At 29.9% G+C, this 18,614-nt stretch overlaps 1 pseudogene; it reads right to left on the bottom strand.

Moving 5' to 3' along the window:
• Positions 1-4,866: 4,866 nt before the first annotated feature.
• On the bottom strand, positions 4,867-16,516 carry LOC111915867 (uncharacterized; annotated as a pseudogene).
• Between the last annotated feature and the right edge of the window lie 2,098 nt (positions 16,517-18,614).

Genomic DNA, 18,614 nt, shown 5'->3' with positions numbered 1-18,614 from the left:
TTTTCCTGATCATCTGATGTACCTGAAACCATGAAAAAAACAACTGTAAGCCAAATATTAGTGAGGTCCCCTAAAATACCCCACATATAACATAAATATAATGCACGCACACAAGGCCTACAACACGAGACTTGACCACCACCTGATCCTCCAACTATAAGTTGGACAGCTCCCAAGCCTACAACATAAGCTAGACCGCTCCCTTGGGTCTACAGTATCAACTGGAATGCCCGAGTATCTTGGCCTTCAATACAAAGCAGGAGCGCCTCAACCCAACCATAATATGTCGACATATGCAAATAATAATCAATAACCAGCAAGTACAAGTAATCATACATATCTATCGATCTAATAGATCACTACTGCATAGCAACATCCTAAGTACAATGATACATAACACAATCTAATGGGTGGACATTAGTGCATTTAAACCACAAGTACAGTGAGGAAACTCACCTCGAAGTCTAGAAGATAGTTGAATTGATCACTTATCCAAATATCGGCTCTACAGGTCACCCATTCAATAACCAGGGACCAAGTCTCAAACTACAACTTAAAATACTCCATTTGTCCTAAAGTCAAACTTGATCAAAGTCAACGATCAACTATCAAAAAGTCAAAAGTCAACATTCAACAAGTCTACACTTAGCGTAATAGCTCTACGCCCTGTGTAGAGCCTAATGTGGAAAAAACGGGCACAAAAGGTGCTACATGTTGCGTATATAAAACTATGCCTTACATAGTACGCTGATGCTTTATTTTTCCCATTAAGTGCTTAATACAGGAAGTCAACCCTCCAAACTTCCAGATCTATACTAATTGGACGTCTTAATGGATAAAGCCTCTGACTTTATCCATTTTCATGCATAACAAGAGCATTAATCCAAACCCTACATCCTAAAACTCAACTATTGCACAAAAGATAGTGCATGTATGGATGAGAGTAGCCAAACTCTCATTTTTATGACATAACAACCTCCAAAACATCTGGAAATGGTACTCTAATGATCTAGAGTAGCTCTTACTCATATACACCATGGGTATGGGGACAAAAGCAATAAAATCTTAGCATAACTAGATCAAATCATAAGACAACGTCAAGGTAGGAACTTTATACCTTCTGGAGAATGATTATGAGATGCAAATTCCAGATCCACAAAGCTTAGAGCTTCCTAAGTGCTTCCTAACGAAGTTCTTCCTTCACAAATACACACCAAAGACTCAAAGGTTTCAAAAACTCACACAAGAAGATCAGGGTTTCGAGGTGGCTGCTTAAAGGGGTGAAGGCTGAGAATAGAAGGCCTCGAGGGAGTTAGATCCTTTAAATAGGGCTCAAACCCCAAGGATTAGGGTTTTGGTCCTACGTAGCTATGTGTTGCGTAGCTTGATCTACACCATGCGCAGATAATTAAGCACTCACATCAAGTTTTACCTCCTACATGCTGCGTAGGAGATTAACCTATGCCCCATATAGGATCAAATTCTCTAAACCTTTAGATTTTTAAAATACAGAAAGAAATTTACCTAAAGGGTCAGGTGTTATAGATTTTTTCATGATGTGGTGGCATGACCATTACGACATGACGGTAGCTTTGACCACGACTGATTTGGATTGTGACCGACATTTTAATCAAGCCTGAATTTGCTCTCCATGACGTGACCATGGATTGATCATGATGTGGAAGTTGCTGATGTTGACTTTGACTGTTGAACTTTTGACCCTGTTGAATTTTGGTTAAATTTTTAGTTGTTGAGTATAGACTAAGGTGTGACCTTGTGTGATTTGATATGTGGTTTGTAGCACCTATTTCATGATGTTGAGCTATGGTTTGTCTGACTTCGTGAGAGATATGATTCTTCTCACTATACTATGTAGGTTGCTAGATTGTATCTCTGACTCTTGCATAAAAGATTGGGGTTGGATCACAACACTTGTATGAAAGACTATGGTTGGATCACAACACTTGTTTGTCTTTGTGACTTACATTGAATACCATCATTGGATCATGGTAGAAAGGTTACAGATGGGCTATAGTTTGGAAGTGATAGTAATACTATGGTTGGATCATGGCGTTCATATGGGTTGAAGCACACCCCTAGGGCTGGGCCCACTGATATGTATGGTATGTGGTATTTTGGTGAACTCACTAAGCTTTGTGCTTACGGTTTATGTTTCAATTGTTTCAGGTACTTCTAGTTCTAATGGGAAGGGCTTGACTTGATCGCACCGCATCCCCTAGAGTTTATTTCCGCACTATCTATTTTTGAGTTACTATGATATTTGAGAATACATTAAACATTGTTTGGCTTTTGAACAAATGATTGTATCGTTTTGGGGATTTGAAAATGAAAATATTTTACTAGTATTTTTTGGTTGTTACTATATAAACAAAGGATCTTGGATCTAGTGTCGTTCCACCTAATCAAATGGCAACAAAAAGCTCTAGTGCATGTCTAGTCATCAACAACGACTAACGACTCTAGTGCAGGTCTATTCAATGACGCGAGTATTCTAGGCTCTTGGCTCTAGTGTCAATCCACTATCAACTGCTCAAACAAGCAATAAACATATAGGAGACTATGCTAGCTTACTTATACAATCAACATACTATAGTATCAGAACATCCTATCATATAAAAGGACATATATTGTAACACATAGTATAGTGAGATAATTTACCTGAATTGAAAGCTAAAGAAATCACAGCTACACATGCACACATGGAAAACGATCTCACATACCACCTAGATAGCAATTTGAGGCCAAACCTCAGTCTACATGTTAAACCTTATAAGTTTGACCAAAAGGCAAATTAGTCAAAAGTTAGCAATTAAAGTCAAAGGCAGGCATGTCATGACCTGGAGCTGCGTGCCTAATACACGATAAAGCAGTCGTGAAACCCTAATAAGCATGTCATGTACATCAAAAGCATGCAACGGCTAGTGTTTAACAACCTCTTCTTAAAGTATTGCAAATGACTTTGCCTAATGTATTTTATGTCCATTGTTGAAATTTTAGAGTTTATAAAAACTGAAGATTGTTATCCAAATGTTTTAACTTCATATTGAATATTATTAACTATACATGTTACTAAAGCATCAATAGAAAGAAATTTTTAAAAATGAAGTTATTTAAAACTATTTGAGATAATCTTTTTACAAGAAATATCTAATGGTTTGGATATGTTATGCATCGAAAAATATATGTTGAACAAAATTGACTTTGATACTATTTATGATGACTTTGCTTCTAAAAAATCTCATAAATGTATTTTTTTAGTTTTTCTTTGTTTTATGTAATAGGGTTCAGAGCATGTTATAGCTTTTTATTGTTTTGTTTTGTATTAATAGTTGTTAGGATGCTTGGCCTATGGGGTCTGTCTTGAAGCCTTTTTTCCTTTCCATAAGTAGGGAGTCCTTATAATTATATTATTTTTTCCAAGTAATAAAATTTTCTGGAGGTGTCTCCTTCCTTATTTTGTTTATTTTGCCCTCTGGAAAACACACATTTATAGTTAACTTCAACGATTAGGAACGATGATTCATTTGTATCGGACAAACTAGCCATTGTCTCTTCATTGTAAGATGGTTTGAGAGTGAATTATATTTTAGTATGTATGTTTAATGTTTGTGTAAGCCTTCATATACTGGGGGGTTACAATTGTAATAGCCGTATAAAAAGACCTTAATATTCATGTACCCCTTTTTGTTCCCTATTTTGCCTTATTGCCGTGTAAACCTACTAAAGTGTTTATTACTTATTACTTATTAGCTTATTAGCTTATTGGCTTATAAGCTAATAAGTTAGAGGGAGTTAACTTATGAAAAAAATGACTTATTAGCGGTTTGCCAATTGCCACTGTTATAAGCTATTTATATCCAAACACTTATTTAGTTTATAGTGGTGTGGAAACACTAATAAGTTAATAAGTTGTTTTGCTAAACACTCTCTAAAAGCATCCACGATGTGGGTTTAATAAGAGTTGAATAAATGATGACTATGATTGACTAAAAGGTTAATGGAGTGTGTGTGATGACATGAAGGAGAGTTGAATGGAAGAATTGCATGATCATTGAGTGGTTCAACGGATTTTTGTTTTCAATTAAATTTCAAACCAAATAGATAATCTTATTTTCTTATTATTTTTATATTTGATTTTATATAATTTTTTAATTAAACCACAAATAGAAGTCTACTAAAAAAGAAATATATTATTTAATAATATCATATTTTTAAGTGTCATGTTTTTTCATATAAATAAATTAAATGAAATATTTAAAAATAAAAGTCTACTAAAAAAGAAATATATCTATTACAAATCTAATACAAACTAATTTCGATAAAATATTAAATTAATCGAGTATCATGTTGGAGGAGGGACGAGATATTTGGATGAACCGTTGTAAAAAGGTCAAGATAAAATGTAATTTGTAGGTATTGTTTTTTTTTATTAATGTATTTTTAGGTTTTGTGTTTTTTAATTAATGTATTTTTAGGTATTAAATGTTTTAAGTTTCGTAATTTGCAATTAATGTATTTTTAAGTATTGTACTTTTTTTTAACTATTATATATTTTATTTTTAAATTTATAATTATGTTTAAAAATATAATGATGATAATATGGAAATCCATTAAACTTTATAGGTTTTAATGGAGTGTGGATATTAAAGCTTAAGTTGAATAAAAAATAAAATACTGATGTAGTAGTAATGTGACAATCCATTAAACTCTTTAGAGTTCAATGAAATGTAGATACCCTAACACAATTATCAAGCACCATTATTTTGACAATTTACATAGAAAATGAATATACTTATCATCGTTACAGACATAAATAGGCAATTAGTTTGCTAAATGACATTATCCTTTCACCCAATATAAACATAGCATCTATGATTCCTTCTTTTATTCATCATGGCATCAATGCATCATACAAACAAAAATAACTGCACCTTTAACAGTAGACTTTGTGATGTTATTTATCATTTTCATTAAGTTTAATGACAGCAAGCTCTTTTTGAAAATACTCTCCAGCATAAACATGTGGATACTTATAAGCAAGAGGCGAGTTTGCATAATGGCCAAGGGGTTTCATCACAGCATCCGATGATATAGCAGAGAACAACTACCAAAGAAAATAATAAATTAAGGTTAAGGTTAAGCATGTGACTGATACTTTTTTATTTATTTATGTATTGTAGCTTTAAATTGTAAGTTAGTTTATTCGACATCAAAAGTCAAAGTGTAATTGGTTGGCTATAGGTCTATGCACACACTCACCGTTGATGATACTCTCCAAAGGCTTTGATTGTTTTGCTGCTTTAATTGCCTCAATTGTTTTATTAGTCACCACAACTTCATGTAAACCAGCAATACAATCTCCAGCAGTAACCCATTCTAACTGAAAAATAAAAAAAAAAACTTCCAAAAGGGTCAAGATTCAATAGGAAGACCCGTTTTTCCCGAAATTATCACCAATGGAATAACATTTTGAAATATTTGGTTGCATTCTTACCTGTTTTCCTGTCTGAATAAGCAAACACCCTTCTGGAACCTTCACTTCTACTTTCTCCCCATTCCTTAGCCAAATATATAGACCAGGGAATTTACTTCTGTAGTGAATTGTAAGAAAATTAAGATCATAATGATATCCTGCAAATACAGTACCCTCTTTTCCATGACTCCCAAGATTACCCCCTGTTGGAGAAAGAAGATGTGGACCCCACAAAATGTACCTATTAATTGTATATAACAAACATTGCAAAATAATCAACTAAAAAAGAAATAGACTCACATTCTGCAAGAGACTAGTGAACGCATCTTTTGGCAGGCCAAATCCAATTGCTGCCATTTCAGCAATAGCCTGAGGAGATCAAATTCGAATATTATAAAAACTCAAGATATAACTAAACATAAAAACCATTATATTTTGGTCATTTTGCAGTTTAACCTGGCCATTATGTTTTATTTTGGTCAGTGAAAACTACTCTTTTCTTATAGAAATTTATGTAACCCCTATTTTTTTGATTTAGCATGTGTTATGTCCGATTTAGCAATTTGTTAAAACTGAAAAGTGACATAGTTTCTCATTACCCTACATGACATCATATCTACTTATCAAAACAACATCTACTTTTACGAAATGGCTTTTTTTTTTTTTTTTACCTAAACTGGAAAATAAGAAGCCAATTAAGGAAGTAATATGTCACTTTAGTTTTAGCATTGCTAAACTGGAAATGGGGCTAACACTATACAAATTTCTTTCAATAAAAGGATGACTTTCATTTGACATAAATAAAATATAATGGTTAAACCGCAAAGAAATGTCAAAATATAGCGACTTTATGTTTATTGTCATGTAACTAACAATTATAGTATGTATGCATTGAGAGACCTCAACAGCGGATATGAGCTTATAACCCCAAGAATCCATAGTCTGTTCCCACTCCGGGAAGCCTTCGGGTATGATGTGGTCGGAGTTCAAATACTAATTTAGAGGAACTCGTTACAAATAGATATCATTGTGATAACCAATATCCATTGACTGACAAATACAAACCTGAAAGCGAGTTGTTGATGGACGAGGGCCAATTCTCCACATGTATCGCCATTTAAGATCTGTGCCTGTTGGAATTAGAGGTTGGTGCTCTTTGGGCAATTCTCTAGCCTTTTTTAGCAAATCAGGCTCAACTAAACTGCGAGCAACTTCAAGTCCTCCCGGCGTCGACCCATTCTGGTATTGTTGAAAGGAAAATTTAATTACTTGATTTGATCATTACTAGTAGGAAGTTTTTGACAAAATAAAAATGGGATTTGATTCAATAACTTCAACCAAATTTAGGATCAAAATATTGTACAACTTTCATTCTATCATTTGATTTAGAATAAATTTCCGCCTCTAACTGGTTTAGTTAAAATTGAACGTTTGATTTTTAATTCGTTTTTACATTTGGACCGGTCTTTATAGTTTTTCTTTTGCATTTTTCTATCCTCGTCAACATAAAATGACATTTTTTTCCCTTTCTAATTTCTTTTTTAATTATTTTTATGACTCTTTCAAAAAAAAATTTCTTTTTTAATTATTTTTATTATCAAAATTATATTTTATAATAAAATAAATAAAAGATGGTCCACTTCACAACTTCCCTCACTTCTAAACGTGATTGCCTAGGTTATTTCTCTTTCTCAGCTTAGAAACCCTAAAAAGAACTTTAGACCACCAACTTATCCCACCTCTCCTCTTCTACAACCGGAAACCACCTTCGCCGCCTCTGTGCCATTGGAGCGCTGCAACAGTCTTCGACCCTGCTATATCGTTATCACTTACATCCATCCACACCGCCTTCTACTACTTCTTCCCATTCACTTCAAGAAACAGTTCTTCTACCACATCTACATCATTTTTGTCGCCTCTAAGAACCGCTTCGTCTCGCCAGAAAACACCGTCGTCGCCCCTCTCCACTTGGTGGCCTCCAAGAAGGGCTTCCGATTTCTTGTTTATTGTCGCCCTGAACCAGATCTACTGTATCGGTGACGGATGCTAACTAGTGGTACCATATCTGAATTTGTAACATTGGTCGTCGTTTCTCTATTGCAACGACAACAACATAATTTTAAACGAACTACATACTACATGAAAAATTAAAGTATCTACTCTTTAATTTATTGTTGTCAATGCATATGTTTTATGTCCGAAAAATTAAAATACAAAATTACTTTAACATTTAAATAAATAAAAACAATATGATTGTTATTGTTATTTTATATATATATATATATATATATATATATATATATATATATATATATATATATATATATATATATATATATATATATATATATATATATATATATATATATCAAATCTAATATTTTTAAAAAATAACCCTAATTAAAAAGTTAAATGAAAAAATTGTTGATAAAATAATTGCTATATTATTATAGTAGTTTTTTCTTTTTAACCGTCAATTTTTTTTTACCATTTATAGAATATATGAATTCAAAGCTTTATGAAGTGTTTATATTTATCTATATATCTTTTATAAAAAAGATCATTCAAATAATATGATTCAAAACAAGAGTCTCATTCTTATATCATATTCATTTTAAAACACCCATCTCTTCAACTTACTCTATAGATTAATTGAAATATTTAACCTATATAAGAACATTATTTGACATGCATGATTATTCATATTTGCATCTCCTCTCTTTCCAATTATTTTATATGAAATACATAAACATAGAGAAGATGTTGTGGTTATCATATGTCTAAAAGAGAGAGTTATGTTATACGTGATACGATCTTATTTCGGTATAACAAATATTCAATTAATCAACCCATTTGATTGGTTTAAAGCAAAGATATCAAAGTTCAAAGCAAATTCCCAATGCGTCAAGGTTTTTTCCCTATATTTTTTTAATTCTATAAATTTATTTTTCATGATATTTATATGTTACAAATATTATAATTAGATACTATAATTGTTTTGTTGTGTTAGATTGTAGGGGTGAAAGATCTTGAAACAACCAACAATCAACATTGATGTATATTTCATGATGTTGGATCATTCTTCAAATCTAATAGTATCGTTTCTCAATCAATAAAGTAAATGATTAATTATATTATAATGTTATAATAGTACCGAAAATGTTTAGAAAAGTTAGAGACATTTATATCATGAATCGATTGGTATTACTTTAGCTCTTTCATTGACATGAATATAAAATGATTTTTAGGTATTTAAATAAACCTTTTATAAAACCTTTTTTTTATGTTTTGTGATTTTTAGGTATACAAATGATAAAAAAAACGATAACTTTAATTAGGTATATAAAAAGATTTTTAGGTATACAAATGATAAAACAAAACATAAAATAGATAACTTTATGTTTTGTTTTGTTTTTGTTTTTATGATAAATACTATTGTGATGTAAAACTATTCTAAAAAAAATCATTAATGACATGTAGAAACACATTAATATTTATATATAACTTTAACAACAATTTATTTATAATAGATATTTGAGTTTTGACACATTTATCTATCTATATCTATATATCTATATATCTATTATAATTGAAGCCAATTTCCTTGCACCATATGCATTTGAAACTTTTATTTCAACTTAAAAGTTTTTTTAACCAAAAACTAATTAGTCACTACAACTCAAAAGTTTCGTAAGTTATATATATATATATATATATATATATATATATATATATATATATATATATATATATATATATATATATATATATATATATATATAATTTCAATTTTAAAAAAATATCTTACTTCTACTTATAAAGTTATGTCTTTAACTTTTAATATATTATAGTTAATTTATTAGATTTAATATGTTGTTGTATGTAAATCATTATACTTTTGAACAGTTTGGACAAAAAAAACTTAAATTGTTAATTTAAATATAACATTACAATGTCAACATAAATATAAATTTCAGTTCCGCTTAAAAAACCAAAGAATATTTTGTAAATAGTTAAAAGTGATAAATTGCAGTGATAAATGTAAAAACTAAATTGTAATCTCAATTTACCTAAAATATTTCCTAAAGATATTTTTATAATCACTAAAAGTTTTCAAATAAGTAGCTTAAAATAAATTACAATAACAATAGTTAAAAATAACTCTATATAAATGATTATATTGTTACCCTTAAAATCAAAAACAATGTTTGATATTTTAAATAATTATAATGATAGAAATTAAAACATTAAGCAAATAAATTTTAAAAATTTAATTAACAATAACAACTGTAAAATAACATTAAACCATATATTATATTTAATTTTATTCATGTGTAACTTGCGGATAGAAGTCATTCAAGCGATTGAGATTATGCAGTTATAATAGATGTATATATTATCATATAATTCAAAATAATCAATATATTATATCAATTTAGTATATATGAATTATTATATCAAATTTAACAACAACATTATTGCTTTAAAAAAACATATATTTTTAAGAGACTTCAAGTATATAGGTGTTTCTGCGTAACACGTGTGCATTCGCCAAGAATATGATATATAGGTGATCATATTATATTTAATTTTATTCATGTGTAACTTGTTGGTAGAAGTCATTCAAACGATTGAGATTATGCGGTTATAATAGATGTATATATTATTATATAATTCAAAATAATCAATATATTATATCAATTTAGTATATAAGTTATTATATCGAATTTAACAACGATGTTATTGTTATATTTAAAAAACATATATTTATAAAAATTTCAACTATATAGGTATTTCTGTGCAACACTCGGATATTCACCTAGTATCTATTATAATTGAAGCTAATTTCCTTGCACGATATACATATGAAACTCTCATTTCAACTTAAAAGTCTTATTAACCAAAAACTAATTAGTCACTACAACTCAAGAGTTTTGTAACTTTTATATATATATATATATATATATATATATATATATATATATATATATATATATATATATATATATATATATATATATATATATATATATATATATGATTAGTTATGTGCAAATATGATTTCAATTTTAAAATAATTAATCACTACAAATGAAAAGTTTTTTTTAACTTATTGTTAGTAAATGGTAATTATTATATTTAATTGATTGATATGAAGATAAAAATGGTCCACATATGTAGATAAGAGTAATAGAGTTTGATGCATAAGATAGAGAAATGATGATTTGAGAACACTCAAAGCTCTACATTGTGGTGAATGTTTCCATATTGAATGAGAAAGAGGAAAATGCAAATTCGAAGGATGAAAATTCATATAAGCGAGATCAACTCGACGTACTTCATATTCATTTTCTTGAAAGTTACATTTGGTAGAAAAATACGACAAACGATAATCTTAATGTTTTGTTTATATATATATATATATATATATATATATATATATATATATATATATATATATATATATACATATATATATATATATATATATATATATATATATCCAAATTCTTTTATTTTTTATAATTTTTAAATTTTACATTTTGGATTTTGTTCATATTGTTTAGAAATAAAATAAAATGAGATTTATGGTTATTTCATTCTATTATATATGGTTTATCATTTACTTATCTTATGATTTATTAAACATACAAATATACCACACGTGGAATAACCTATGTATTATTTCCTTTTTTACACCAGACAAGATTCAATAATACAATATTCACATGTGATATTTGTATTGTATTATTATAAATATGTTTTATTTTTACTATAATAATTATCCGATATTATTAAATATATTGTTATTGGTTATATTAACGTGTTGAAAATATGACTTTTGTTCAAATTGTGATGCAAATATTAAGATTGTTAGATTATATACATTGTGATAATCAGGTTATAATTAATTTCGTATTACAATTATATACAAAATTTATAGGTTCATATATAATATATAATTTTTTATCCTATTATTTTATTTGTTTCAACATGGAAGCATACACCATTTTAATAAACATATATTTTTTCAATATTTTATTAACATGTGTATTCGTCTAATGTCTATAATAATAGAGGCATAATTCCAAGCTTTGTATTGTTTTGAAACTCTCATCTCACAATTATAAGCACCATATATATATATATATATATATATATATATATATATATATATATATATATATATATATATATATATATATATATATTGATTTGAAACTCTTATGTCTTTGCATAATCTTTATATTAATGATTATATTGTTAAATATGTGCAAGGCTAAATATGTTTCTTATACAATAACATTGTCTTTCATACTTGGTTATTTATAATTTCTTTTTGTCTTTCTCTTTTTGTTTTGTTTTGTTTTTTTGTTATGGAGAGTGCATGAAAATGAAGACATTGTTGTAGCCTTTTGATGTCTAAAAGAAAAAACATCATAAATGGTCCTTGCGGTTTCCCAAAATCTGAAGTTTAGTCCTCATGGTTTAAAAACCTCATAGATGGTCTCTGTGCTTTCAAAACTTTTGACGATTGATCCTTATTGCTAACTCCGTTAAGTTATGTCCACTGACCGAAGGGTATTTTCGTAACTTCACTACCACATAGACCATTTATGATGTTTTCTCTTTTAAAAAAAAAATAAATATGTAAAGGGTCCTCTCTCTCTCTCTCTCTCTCTCTCTCTCTCTTTCTCTCTCTCTTTCTCTCGTTTTCCTTTTTCTGTCCGTTGATGAATCTGCCAAGAACACCCCCTAAAAGCTTATGTAGATCTATTTCACCGCTCCTCTTTTCTTTAGATTCAGTTAATAAATCTCCACTGGAGGTGGAGTTTTCCGACAGTCAAGAAGGCAACACCCTCCTTCGCATCTCCCCTGCACCTGACTTGTTGTGCCTTCCTTGATCCTCTCAGACCAACCCTCCCTTTTCCCTTCGTGATCCATTGTCGGAGCAGAAGCAAGTAGTCGAGAAGCTGCTTGAGCAGCCCCGCGTTGCACCCACCGAGACCACCAGCAGCCGCGCTGCTTCCGTTCCCCTTTTCTTCTTCGGTCTAGTCAAGCACCAAAAGTGCTTCCTCCCATCGGGTTAAGCAACCTTTAACCTCCCACAATCTCTTTTTCATTACCCGATCAGATGAATACGGAGACATGTTCCCTTGGTTCTCAACCAACAATATTGCAAATTAAACCCTCAGAGGGTCGCCGGAGATCGATCTCCCCACCCCTCCTTGCGATTTGATAACTTCACCGCCGGAGCCTTCAATTCATGCTTCCATTCGTTTCCCCTTCCCAATTTGTTGAAGGAACGAAGATAGATACCTATTCCCCTTTTGTTGTGTTTTGCAAAATCCAGTTCTTCAAACTTACATTATCAGTCTCTTCAAAAAACGAGGATCTGGAAACATGAGTACCAATCTAAAACTCAACGTAATGCTTGTTTTCTTTAATTTGATCCCCACAGTTCCTTTCAAACGACATGACAACCCTCGAATCGTAGCCAATTCGACCCCAATTGTAGTTTTGAATCGAACATTTGAGCTTCACAAGGTGTTTTTCGTGCTTGTCTCCGTTAACCTCCATCGTTCGTTTCTGGAGATGGAAAGATTAAGGTAGATATGAAGAAATAGGGTTCAGATTTCCCACTAATCGAACAAAAGGAATACTGGGATAAAGAGATGAAAACTCTGAAGTGGAGAGAGAGAGAGAGAGAGAGAGAGAGAGAGGGACCTTTTAAATTATATATATATATATATATATATATATATATATATATATATATATATATATATATATATATATATATATATATAAGATAAAGCATCATAAATGGTCCCTATGGTAGTGAAATGACAAAAACGCCCTTCAGTTAACGGACAAATTTAACAGAGTTAGCAATAAGGACTAATCGTCAAAAGTTTTGAAAGCACAGGGACCATCTATGAGGTTATTAAATCATGAGAACTAAACTTTAGATTTTGAGAAACCACAGAGACCATTTATGATGTTTTTTTCTGTCTAAAATGAAGATTTCGATGATCTAATATGTCCGGGCAACACAATTTGTTTTAGAATTAAGATTTGTCATTCAAACAACTTAGAAAGTGTTCGATTTGATGCAATGGGTGGATTGAAAATGATTTAGAATTAAATGACGCATCATACATGAGTCTAAGAATTGTTTGAAATATTCCTGTAAGTATTCATTATTACATGACTAGTCAAATAACGATACTTACATTTTGTTAGAGGTTTCAAATCATTTCTTTGAAAATAGATACAATCAAGTTTCTCATATTTCATTGGTTGTTTTCTACGGTAGCAATCAAATTTTAAATTAGTGTTGTTTGATTATCATTTATTGTTATTATATCATATTTTTAGTAATAATTTTATATTTTTATTCTTGAAAGTAATTTTTAATTTCCTTGAGGAGTGTCACATGTATTTGAAATGTATTTGAAACATATATGACCCTTCCTATTTCAACTAACTAATAATAACTATTCAAAAGTTTTTTTTAATTATATATTATTTAAGTATTCAAATTAATATGATATTGTTTATGAACATTAAACTAATAATTTCTTTTAAACTATAAAACAGGCTAATCATTTGAATAATATACTGATAAAAATCACATATACACATATATAGAAGACAAAACTTGAAAGAATTTTGTGTTGATATAGTTTTTTGGTTACTTTTTGGAGCTAATGTTATAATGTTAAAGTTTTTAATTTATGTATATTTTGTTGTATATTATTAGAGTAACTTAATAATTTTTGTTATGTTTCATAAATTATAAATGGAGACGAGGAACATGTGAATGTTTGAAACAAAATCCACAATTAATAATTCTATTTATAATTATACAGATAACAATAACACAAAGATACAAATCATATATAACTTTATAGAAAAAAAAACCATATATATAAAAAAGATAAAATCTGGATGATTATTTTATAAGATTTTGAGTTACATGTTAAAGTTTTTAATTTGTATTTTGTTATATTTTAGTAGAATAACATAACAATTTATGTTATGTTAAATAGATTAAAACCACCATACAATCATTATTGAACATAAAAATATATTAACAAAAGTGAATTTCACAATTAGATTATTCTATTTATAAATTCATTTTGATATTATTTTATAACAGTGGTTGATATTTTAATGAATTATTACAATCGAAATTAAAAGGTGGTAAAACGTTAAAGTTTAAATTAATTAAATTTAACCATAGTTAAATATAGCAATAACCAAGAATTATATTTATCATTTATTCATGCACAAGTCATGATATATTAGTTTAATGTAAGAATTATTATTTTATAATTAATGTGAAGAACATAATCATTTAAAATATATGTAACTGTTAAAATTTTAATTATATAGTTTCAAAATGTATGGACATTCGTCTAGATTTCATATAAAAACAATTAAAATCCCGATGGTTAAATCATAAAATTATTTGTAAGATGGTTGAAAGATACAAAATTCCAAATTACACTGTTTTTATGAAGTTTTGCGTTGTGTTTGTGTTTGAAGCGATAGTTGAAAAACTAAATTATCAATAAACTATCTTATGTAGTTAATCAAAAAGTCAGCTTATTAGCTGCGATAAACTATTTGTGTGTTCTGAACAAACATTAAATTGTAATAAACTTAAAAAAAGAAAAAAAAAAACAAACAAACAAATAGCCTATGTACTTTTATAGATTTATAAGTGGGACCTAGTATCTTATTTATCAATTTTAATCTGCATTATCTATATTAAATCACAAAACAACTAATTATTTTTATAAAACTAAAAATATAATAATAGTATTGACACGTCGGTCTTCACGCGTGCTTTCTTCCCATACCGTACGGCTTTATATTATTTTTGTGAAAAAAGTGTTTATATATTTAATTATTAACAAAAAAAATTATATATTTTCATCTCAAATAAAAAGATCTTCCTAATAAGAGGGACTATTATAGTATTACTTTACTACAAACTAGTTGTGAAACCCGTATATTATACGGGTTAATTAAAACATAATGTTAAACATGAACGATTAAATGAAAAGTTTATTTGAATTTGAAATATGAAATAAGTGAAAATTATGAAAAAAAAAAATATGCAAAAAGTAAATTAATTAAAATTATGTGTTTAATTGTTAGACCGTATACTAAACGATTTATTATAATAAAATGTTAAATACAAATGTTTAAAGTGTAAATTTATTTGAAATTGAAATTGAAATTTCAAATTTCAAATTTGAAATTAATAGTTATTATAGTAGGTTTAATTTATGGAAACTAAATTAATGATATAGTGGAAATGAATAATGAAGTTATTGACAAGTGGAAAATAAATATATTTCAAAATTATGACAAAATGACATGTGACCAAATAAATGAGAGAATTACAAGTGGCAATAATATTTTCATTTATTAGGTAGATATCTCGTTAACTTGGAATTATATTATAACCCATGTTTTTGCATGGTTCTAGCTTGTTCTTATACTTCTGATGTTACTAGTTGCGCATGTAACTCGTTATACAAATTCATATGTTTTTAATATTCCATTAAATACAACATAATAAAACCCCAATCCAATTCCTTCTCATGCATAGACTAAAAAAAACTCATAAACATCAGAAAAATTAGGACAAAAAAGAAATCTGTATATGAAGGTAACCTGGTAATGCTGGTGAGGACGCGCTTGAAGAAGCTTAAAATCATCAGGCATTTCGAAATACTTCTCCATCATACTAATAAATTGATCATCATCTTCAGCAGAACATCGTGGATCCTTGACGAACAAAGCTCCAGTATCTCTTAGGATCCAACTAACTTCCATGCAAACGGTCTCAACTTCAGGATTCATTATGTCATCCAAGCAAAATTCCCCGGACACTACATTCACATACGGTGTCAAATCAATCACCGGAATATCCATTTGCTTGATTAATTCCTGTTTTTCACAATTGTCTAGTACTGACTTGAAGAAACAGTGCTCAGTATCCAACTACATGATCACGGATTTATAATGGTTTCTAAGTGTGTCAAGATTTTATTTATTTAGTTATTTATTTATTTATTTATTCCCTTACTGTGATGACCACACATTTATTTCCCTCGTGGGCAATATGATCCAGTGAAATCAACCATAGAACCTTGTTGATTTCATGATTTGTACCATACGATTATGAAATAAAATAAAAAACACACACATTCACACACCAATAATACATACATACATACATACATATTTACATAAATATATGTATGTATATGTAAAATTAACTTGGCCATTGATTTTATTGAGCAACGGCTGAAAATGGCATGATGACATTTTCGTGATAAAGTGGAAAGTTAGGTAGCTAGGGGTGGAATTTCACTAGTGATGGACAGGTTTTTTAGACCAAATTTTGACCGAACTGTCTTTTTCATGCAATTTACATCATTCTTGTTTATTGATGTTATTTTGCATCGTAACATGTAAAATTATAAGGTATTAAGACAAAAAAAATAATATAAAAATAAATAAAGAAGGTTCCTAGCTAGGGGCATCAATCCCACATCATATGCATGTTGAAGAAATGGTCAATGCTTGATGTATTAGAGCATCCACAGCAATTTATATGCCTTCAAGTTGCCATAACATTGCAAATACAGAAAGAGTTGCAACTCATTATTTATGAATATTTTAATATTGACTACACAACTTGATATTTACATATTTAAATATTAATATTAAATGGAAAAATGTTACTATATAATTAGGACACTGTATCTGAGTATAAATTACATTCAACGTTTTAACAATTTTAAATACTTAATATTTAGATCCGGTAATATATAACACCCCGTTTTGAAAAGTACTTCGGTTGCGGTTTCGGAGGCCCTGGGTATAAGCGATTCGGTCTTGGGTGTGTAGTTAGGAGCATAGGGTTTTTCGCCACCTTTTCGTGGGTATAAAGTTCGTCGGAAACGGACTTAGAATGAAAGAGCTATAGTACTTTGAAGTTATTGGCAATATTGGTCCTTAATGGAGAAAGATGGCAAGAAAGGACCATGCATGCAAGGTGGTCAGCGCAAGAGTACGTCCAGCATAAACTGGGGTACGCCCAACGTAGAAGGGTTAAGTGATCGTGGGTGTTGGGGACATACGCCCAGCGTACGCTCAGAGACCCTAAACCCTAAATTAAGGGTCAAGCACTATATAAGGAACATTAGGACTCAAACCCTAGCCCCCTTATCAGCCTCCCTAACCTCAGAAAAACCCTAGAACGTCTCATCCCTTCATTCTTGTGTGATTTTGATCTTGAGAAGCCCATCTTGGTGGTTTTATGCTTGGAAGAAGATAGAAGGACTTGGGTAGCTTGAGCTCATAGATCCGGGATAGCATCATCATTTGAGACTCTTTGGAGGTATAAAGTTCACAACATTCCTCAAGTATGCTTAGATCTAGTGTAGTGTGGTTTTGAAGTCATTTTGGTCTCAAACATAGAACTTTATGGTTCAAATCCGATTTTTGGACTTAAAGTTGCCACTCTCAGTTCTAAATGAGTCCCTAAGGCAGAAAGTTGTCATCTTGAATGTTTTATTGGGATCATGCATGAGTTAAGATCATTTTTATGGGAATGGAATGTTATTTTGGAGTTTGGGCTCATTGGGGCCATGAAAAGTCACCAAGTTAGTGACTTTATGAATTAAGACGTTGAAAAGGACTTGGATATGTGATTGTCGCTTATAGATTAGAGTATTAAGCAATTAATGGGAAAGTGACTTAACAAGGGAGTACACTAAGCGTACATGCAGGTACGCTTAGCGTATGTAGGAGTACGCCCAACGTACTCATCATATATGGGCTTGGCTTGTTTTGGGCCTCAGTTTGGGCCATTCAGGGGATTTTGGTTCTTTGGGCCTTAGTAGCCCATCAAAAGTCAGATAAGCCAAGAAGATGTTTGGGCTTAGGGTAAGGCCCATTAGATGGATTGAGCCCAATTTAGCAAATTGGGCCATTAGTGGGCCACTAGCGGGCTTGGGAGGCCTACCTAGTGTTGGGCCTTTTTATATTATGTCTTGGGCCATAGATATGGACCAAGTTGGACTACGGG

The sequence above is a fragment of the Lactuca sativa genome, chromosome 1 (assembly GCF_002870075.4).
Source record: "Lactuca sativa cultivar Salinas chromosome 1, Lsat_Salinas_v11, whole genome shotgun sequence".
NCBI lineage: Eukaryota > Viridiplantae > Streptophyta > Magnoliopsida > Asterales > Asteraceae > Lactuca > Lactuca sativa.
This window is presented reverse-complemented; position numbering and strand designations above follow the sequence as displayed.